At 35.6% G+C, this 8,885-nt stretch overlaps 1 long non-coding RNA gene across 1 annotated transcript in view; it reads left to right on the top strand.

The window, feature by feature from the left end:
- Positions 1 to 819, top strand: part of LOC114455176 (uncharacterized) — a 5,766-nt gene extending 4,947 nt beyond the window's left edge. The window contains exon 3 of the long non-coding RNA XR_003672654.1: positions 696 to 819. This is a non-coding gene — a long non-coding RNA (uncharacterized LOC114455176). The remainder of the gene's footprint in view (positions 1 to 695) is intronic.
- The last annotated feature ends 8,066 nt before the right edge of the window (positions 820 to 8,885 follow it).

The following is an 8,885-nucleotide window of genomic DNA, read 5'->3' as shown; positions in this document are numbered from 1 at the left end:
TTTGTATGAATTTATAAAGCGAGATCATGATGGTGAAAGAAGTTCTGCTGCTCGATTAGCCTAGCGACACTAATCCAAATAATGTAAACATGTAAACACGACTACATCACACATTGTCACATCACACTGTAATTAATGAAAGCATAAGGGTAATTATTCATCCTAATTATGACTAAAATCTATTGATCGATCACTTGTACGGCTCCACCTTTATCAGACAAACACGGGCGTCCGACGCTGCTGCCTGTAGAAAAGGAAAAAAGCATTAAATTATGTTGATCTCCTGTGTCGGCACATTAAAAGCATCCATGGACAGTGATTTATTGTGGATGCTTCCTGGTGTGCTGAGGGGACCTCCTTGTTGTTGTGGCTGAAAGAAGCATCTTGAATATAAATGTGATCATCAATTTAACACGACAACGTTGGTTTAGTCGACGGCTGCCACGACTCCGTTGGCCTGGAAACCATGAGTTGTGTGTGTGTGTGTGTGTGTGGGCGGTGGTTAGCGTGGCTGGCTGAAGGCTGTCAGGGTTCAAAGGTCGTCAACACAGTCTGTATAAAATCTATAGGAAAATAAATACGTTTTCTCATAACTTTCTTTACTCAGTCACAATGTGCTTTGTGAAGATTTTCCCCATTTTATAAATAAAAATATATTCCTTATTTTATACTGCATATACACTACTGGTGAAAAGTTTTAGAACACCACACTTTTTCCAGTTCTTTACTGAAAACTATTAAGTTTATTGTGTCATTGCACTCTGACATGAAAGCATAGAACAAATAAGAAAATTGAGTTGAAAACGAAATCATGGAATCAATTTTTAGACCAAAATGTGTTCCAAACTTTTAACCCTTTACAGATAAAACAGCTGAACACTGTGAATACCTGTAGGAATGAGTAGCACCTTGATTTCTGTAGAACAGTTTTACATTATTAACCCACTTCATGTTCCCTGAAAATGTGTATAATTCTATTTACTACTATTTAATTGAATACTATTTGTATAATTCTGAAATGTACATTATTTTTCTGTTTTGGGTGATCAAACCTTTTTTAAATTCTAGCTGTTCAGTTTTTACCTTTGGACCATTTCAAGATTCATTGGACTTGCACAACTTGAATTGCAATAAATAACTTGAAAAATTAGGGTGTTCTAAATCTTTTGACCGGTAGTGTTTATAAATATATTCCTTATTTCCCTATTTAATATATATACATATATTCTTTATTTCCTTATCTTACATATATAAATACATTCTATTTCCCTATTTTTTATATTCATAAAACTATTTGTTAATTCCTTATACATATACACACACACATATATTACTTATTTCCCAATTTTACATATATGTGTAAATCTATTCCTTATTTCCTTATTTTATACATACAAATACATTCCTTGTTTGATTTTATTTTTATTTTTTTAACTTATGTTTATTCATACGTGGGGAAATTCCGTTTTTCATTCATGAACAAAAAGGAACAAAGAAAAAATAAATGTTTTATTATCTGTTCCTAATACCTTAAAAATTAAATCAATTAGATTCTCCAAACTTTCCATCCCAACTCCTCACCAGGTCACAAGTCATAACAAAAACTGCGGAATTTGTCTTAAAGTTCTGCAGTTATATATATATATATATATATATATTTTTTACCATAATCCCTCAGAATTTTGTCTTTGTACATTTTTTTAAATTTGTAAACACTTGTACAACATTTCAATTCCACACTCAAAGAATTCCACAGTTTAACTCCATAAACAGACGGACATTTCTGTTTCAATGAATATTTATTCATTGTTTCCTTATTTTATAAATATTTACACATAAAGCACTGACAGCACTTAATGACATCATATTGATTTAAAAAACAAATTTGAAGCAAAAAACTTAAATCTTCTGCATTATATCATCTTATGAAACATGTATGTTTGACAGTAATGGAGACGTCTGCCCCTGGATTATTGAGTGACTTACGTAACAAGTCGTGTTTTCTCTGAAGAAATACAGAAGAATGAATGTCTTCTTTTTATTGATGTGTGGTTATAAATAGTGCAATGCTAAAGCACTGATGAATGGATTTCCAGCACAGACAGAAAAGCAGAGGATGGATGTTTCACTCCAGCGTCTCTTCACATTATTCCCTGCTGAGAGTGAAATTAATTAGCTGTGTGTCTCTGGGTGACACTCGCTCCATTAAAGCACTTCCACAATCATCGCACTGCGGACTGTTTTACATCGAGAAACAAATATTTGAAATAAAAATACAGACCAATGTCAAATAATGTCAGCACGTCGATCAATTTAGCATCGAATAATCATGAGATAAAAAAAAGTAGGTTTGATTTGTTTGGACAGTTTCTGTTTAAGAGCTTTCTCACAACTCCAAGATCACACGGGGGCTCGTCCAGTCACCCCGAAATCTGCAACCATTCAGAAGTCAAGTTTAGTGAGTTTGTTGAAAGGTCATTGCCTAAAGGGAAGGGTTATGGATGAAAGAGAGGTAAAAGAACTTTAAATAATAATAATAATAATACATTGGATTTATATAGCGCCTTATTTTGGTCACTCAAAGCGCTTTACATGGCATTATTCTAAACATTATTCTAAAGTAGTAAATAATAAAGAAACGTTAAAAGACTCCCTTCAATAGTAAAAAAGCAGGACAATAACTATAAATATCAACACAATCTAAATACAAGCTAATGGTCACACTTTTTTGACCTGAATTCAATATCAAAAAGCGTTATGTAAAATCTAATGCATTATTATTATTATTATTATTATTATTAAATCTCCCAAATTCTTTATCATTGTGATAAAAATGGACTAAAAACAAATAACATAAAAATTATTTCATAAAATTCCAAAATAAATTTGAACATAGATGAAAAAATTAATAACGTCACAATTTTTTTTTACATGAAATTTATAAAAATTAAGAAATGTAAAACAAAATTTAAAACCATTAAAGAGAAACTAAAACTATTGTTTGAAACTGACCAATAAAACGACTTCTAACATTGTCCAGTGGAGGCCACGCCCACAAGTTGAAGTTGAGACACAAACAACAAACAAGCAAAAAAAATACAAACAAAAATGCAAAAAACGTAAACAAAATGTATAGTTTCATGAGAACAACTTTTCTATTTCTAAACATAAACAGCATTTTTTAATTAGTAATGTTAGTTTTGTTTGCAAATCTTTTTTTTAAATTACAAATCCATTATTTTTGTTTGTAAATCTTTTTCTTTATTTAATTGAATAATAAAGACATAAATCTACCGGCATATGAACGCAGCATTGAGTTCTGTTTGCAACAACCTCTAAATATTGGTGAACAATTGAAGGTTTTTGGTGAATTCTGCTCCACACTGGAAGATTAAAATAATGAAACATGGAGGTCATGATGTCATGAGGCATATTGAGATTCTTACCAAAGGGAAAAAAAATAAAAAATTAAATATATAGAATGTCTCGAGATTCACACCAACCGCAATGTGTGTAACAAACAAACAATAATGCAAAAATGATGAATAACAAAATTGATAATGTTGACGCCAAAAAATTGCGTCGAGCGTCGTTTAATGTTGTAAATTCATTGCTTAATTTTTGCTGCTGTAACATAACATGAACTGCTGAAATCTAAAATGCTGCTTGAAATATTCAACACCTCCTGTAACTTAAAGAATGAGAGCGTAAAGTTGTTCAAATTAAGCAGTGTTATTATTTATGATATGATACAACACTGGATACATGAGCTTTAAAACAGAAGTAAGTCATTTGCATTTAGAGCTCCCCCTAAAGGTCCCTTTTGGTTACGTCATTATCTTAAAAAACACTGCAACCCCCGCCCCCTGCCCCCTGCCCCACCCCACAGCTACATGCACAGCTTTGCTCTCCCAAGACAGTAGCAGCCGATCACTGAAAAATCTTAATCCAACAGTGACACTAAGGGTGCTTTCACACATCTAGTCCCATGTGACCATGTGAACAGTATGAGGAATAGAGAGTGTGGAAATGTGTGTGTGTGTGTGCTGACAAAGCAGCTCTGAAAATGGATGGATGGATGGATGAATGAGTTATTTGTGTGTGTGCTGCCTGATGGAGCGCTGGGTTGTGAATGTGTGTGCGTGCCTGTTGCCATGACGACAGTGTGTGTGATTGCTGTGTGTTGCTGCTGAGCTGTCACTGCATGAATTTGCTCCGTTCCTCGGACAAAGGTCTTCTCGACCTTTTTTGCTGGCTCCGCCCTGATATAAGTTTGAGAAAAGTGAATTAATAGACAACCATGTGCAGCCACAGGGCTGGTCATAATCTAGCATTACTTTGTATTAGGAAAACTGCAAGTGCTGTTTTCATTTCAAAGATAATTCAACATAGACTACGATTATGCCTCGCACAATTTCATTAGGGTCCCACCCCCCTTTTTTTTGGAAATTTCCATTAAAGTCTTTTTCTCATTTATTTGTGAGTCAAATATTGCTACAGTTGGTGGTACCGAATCATTGACACATACCAATATATGAATGGAGTTCATTACTCCGAATGTGCCACGGGGGCGCCAGGGGGCCCCATTTTTTTTACTCGGTGGAACCGAGTCATTTAACTGAATTCTCGGGAATGTGGTACGTGCTATTTGCCGAGACGTGGAGATGTTCAGCGGGCCTGCCGTAGTTCATCAGAACTTGTTTTATTTCCTTGTCATTGTGTTTTTGACACTTATTATGTAAATTATATTAAGAATTGTGAAAACTGGAATGAAAACATTTGGCCACTTACTCCGCCCCCTGCAAACTACACACACGTTATAAAGTCTTGTCTCTGCAGCCTAAAGTTTCTAAATGTGTGTGTTTTCAGGCTTTTCTCAGGGCGACCTTTCTTCTCCTCCACAGAGCAGCAGTGGACAGAACAATAACGTAGAGTAACTATAGTAGATACATCATTGTTCTCCTCCACTGAGCATCATCATGGCACAGCCTCCTCTTATTGAGCTCCCACAGAGAACCAGTTATTGCCATTGATCCCAGGATAGGAATGAGTCCTCTGAGCCGCGCTGGGATTCACTTTTTCATCAATCCTTCTCCTGCTCCAACACTAATAATTGGCCTGTGTTCATCTCTGATGGCTTCATCACTCCCCCACCCACAGCACCCCAGGGTGACCCGGGGCGAGTCCTCATAGATCTCAGAGAGAGGAGATAAACTATAACAGATAACTCACTGATAGTTTCACTGACTGCACTTATACACATTCTATAAGAAATGATCCTAAACCAGTGGCGAAGAGACAAGAGCAACTAATAATTATTAATATGAGTTTATTCACTTCAAGCTGAGCCTAAAAGGTAAATATCAACCAACTATAGAGAAGTTAGAGAGAGAACAATTATCATTATGAACAGTTATTAATCACTTTTATCACTATCATGAGATTGTATCTGGTCTGAGGGTCACATGATCAATATTAATTTAGAATACTGACCAATCAGAGCATTGACACAGGAAGAGTTTTTTGTTGTGGTTTTGTCTGGTTGTTCTGTGTGATTGTTGCTGTTTTTTGTGAATGTTATGAGTCATTGTGTGTTTTTCTGTTATTTATGTTATCATCTAGTGTGTTTGAGTAATTACATATATTATTATTATACAACTTTTTTGTGTGCTTTTGTTGTTTTGTGTGTTTTTGCTGTTGTTTTATGTGTGATAAGTGATTTAGTGCATTTCTTTTTTGTTTTTAAGAATCTTTCTATTATTTCTGTAGTGGTCTTGTGTTTTTAAATAATTCTATGTATTTTTGTTGTCATTTTCAATTTTTTTTTGGTTTGTTTTGTGGTCATTTTGTCTGGTTTTGGAGTACTTCCAAGTGATTTTTGCTGTATTTATGTGTGTCACAGGTCATTTTGTATTTTTTTTAAATAAATTTTGTGCGTTTTAGTTGTCATTTTGTAATTTTTTTCTATTATTCATGTGTGTTTTTGTTGTCGTTTTGGGTGTTTTTGAAGTTTTGTTGTTAACATATTGTGTGTTTTAGTTATTTGTCTGATAAGTTTTTTGTGCTTGTTCTATTTTTTTTATTTGTTTTTAAGTCTTTTATTTCTGTAGTGGTCTTGAGTTTAAAAAAATGTTTGAGTATTTTTCTTGTCATTTTCTATGGTTTTCTGTTATCCGTCATTGTCATTTGATGCAGTTTCGCACACATTCTGAGCATTTTTGTTTTCATTTTGTGTTTTTTATGTGGTGTAAGTTATTTTGAGTATTTTTCTTGTTTTAAATCTTGTTCTGTTATTTCTGTAGTGGTCTTTATCATTAGGATATGCTGCTGCTGCTGCTGCTGGTTTTCTCGGTGTTAGGACACTCAAACAGGCTGATTTATAGACTAAAGGCGTAAAGAGGTGCGTGTACCTGACAGACCCTGACGACCATGTTGGAAGATGACGGCCCTATTTGGATGCACCTGTGTGGGGGTGTTTAGTTGAATAATAGAGTTATTTTTTGACTTATTGAAAGCAGCACATGTGCTAAACGATTGTCAAAGGTCGTCTCCGTTTGGCCTCAATATGTCGGAGGCCATGGATTATGATGACACGTTACCAGAAGTTGAGAGAAGTCGGTAGAAGGAGAAACTGGGTCTGATCAGTGGGAATGACCCCTACAACGTTCCTGTTGACAAATGGAATGAAGATGTCTCTTATTTCCTGAGAGTGACTTATCCTGACGTTGTGAACTATCTTTACATCTATAGCTCATACACAATAGACCACAGGAAAAGTTAAAGGACTGGAAGCTCACAATGAGTTTGTTTGAGATTGGATTTGTGAAGTAGCTGCTTTTATTCATAACGGGCTCCATGTGGTTAAATCCAGGGTAAGAAGGCTCATTTTTCATAATTCATCTGTAATATGAGTGTGCAATGCTGGTTTTTCAGAATCTGAGCTATTTTATTGATGACATAAATTTGTGTGAAAATAGATCTGCACACTTGGATCAATGAAAATAAAACTATTTAGTTAATTTAGTTTAATTAATGTCCTGAAGAAAGACTTGCGTAGTCCAGTCCCAGCCGTGTTAGAACAACCAAACACAGCACAAAGTGGCTTGTTCTTCCATGACGGTGGAGGGCTGTACATCACGTGACCTGTGAGGTCATGTGGCATGGGTCTACAAAGTATTGATCTACTAAACTTTTAAATGGTTCTATCTGTGAATATTTCTAGACGTCTATGCTGTTCTTCTTGTTTGACTTTTAAATCACAGGTGAACAAACAGGTGTTTAATCTGTACTCGTCTGTGATTGGACGAGAGTTTGGACAGTTTATCCTAGAGAGAAAACTCATCCCCCTACATTTATGAGCCGTGCTGGAGTTTTTACTGCTTCGGACTCGTGTTATTTTATCCAAAGCTGTCATTTTAACACACGCCGTCCTTTATTTCCTCCATCACAGACATTCTTCAGCCAAATGTTTTAATGTGGGGAGTGTGAAAGTGCTGAGAACAAAGGAACAATCGTGTTCCACCGTGGACTCGTGAGCGTTTATGAGACGAGCTTTATGGGAGCAGAAGAAGAAATGGGTTTGGGTTATGATCGGAGTGGGAGGTTTAGACGCAGAGATCTGCAGCTCGTTTTCACAAAGCAGGAGTTTCTCCCTCTGTGTGATGGTTTTACTTTACAGCTTATAATGGAGTTTGATTCATGAAGTCTGATATAGTTCTGCATTAATTAGCCCTGCTGATATTAATGAGAAATGATTTGTGAATGCATCGGTTTGTATAGATTCTTCGTCTTCTGCTGTTTGTGGCACAGAGTGAAACATTAGAAACAACCTTGGTCTAATAATGTGTGGCCCCCAAAATTAACAGCATAGCATGACTCCAAAAAGCTGCAAAATGACAGAAAATACAAAAAAAAAAAAAAACAAAAACAAACAAATGGAAAAATGAACAAAAAACACCACAAAAAGAAGGGAAAAATATGCAAAAAGACAAAAAAATGACTAAAGCCCACACAAGACAACAAATCCATAAAATTGATAAAAATCGACTATTAAAAGTGTTGCCAACGATTAGTTGCGTCGTGGGATTTATGTCACTGACCGTGACGCAGAGACGTTCGCTTCACCTGCAGAGATTTAAAAACAAAACACACAAATACTGCCTCTCCCGACTGAGTCAACAGAGCAGGTTGGATGCAGAGCAGGTTGGATGCAGAGCGGCGGCGGAGGAGAACAAAGCTCGGCCAAAGTTCACAAAAACGTGCTGCCACACTGTTGATAATGAAGGAGCTGAACAGCAGGTAAAGATGATAAAAATAATAATAACATTAATAAGAATAAAGTAGCTCAACAGTCCTACAGTTTGGAAAACACAAAACGTATCGTAATCCTCTCTGGTAGCTAGCCTGATGCTAGCGTATGTGTGCACCGATGTTTTTGTGTGTGCGTACGAGTGTTTGTGTGTGCACACCATAAGACGACTACAAATATACTGAAAGATAACAAAACGACAACAAAAAACACTCAAAATGACAAAATATACACAAACCAAACCATGGGCCACATGTGTCTGAAATGTAAACTGTGACAGCAGAGACAGAAATGGTTTGAACGCAACGTTCACATTCAGTAATTATGAGTTATTTTCCTGGTTACAGGAATTAAGAATTGTTTTTCTGCTGGGAATGTGTTTAGAGTCAATACAACAGGTTCTACTTTAGGAAAAAACACAAGTGGGTTTGTTCATAAAAACTATCATTTTCACAACAGAAATGTTACAAATCAAGACTAACAGAATGAAATAGTATAAATTAATTTAAACAACGTTGGTAACTCACCTTTGGTCCACAGGCTTTGATCATATCAAGGCACAGAAACGCAGGCCAAG

Source organism: Gouania willdenowi, chromosome 3, assembly GCF_900634775.1.
Source record: "Gouania willdenowi chromosome 3, fGouWil2.1, whole genome shotgun sequence".
NCBI classification, from domain to species: Eukaryota; Metazoa; Chordata; class Actinopteri; order Blenniiformes; family Gobiesocidae; genus Gouania; species Gouania willdenowi.
The sequence above is the reverse complement of the archived record's forward strand: the minus strand, read 5'-3'. Positions and strand labels throughout refer to the sequence as shown.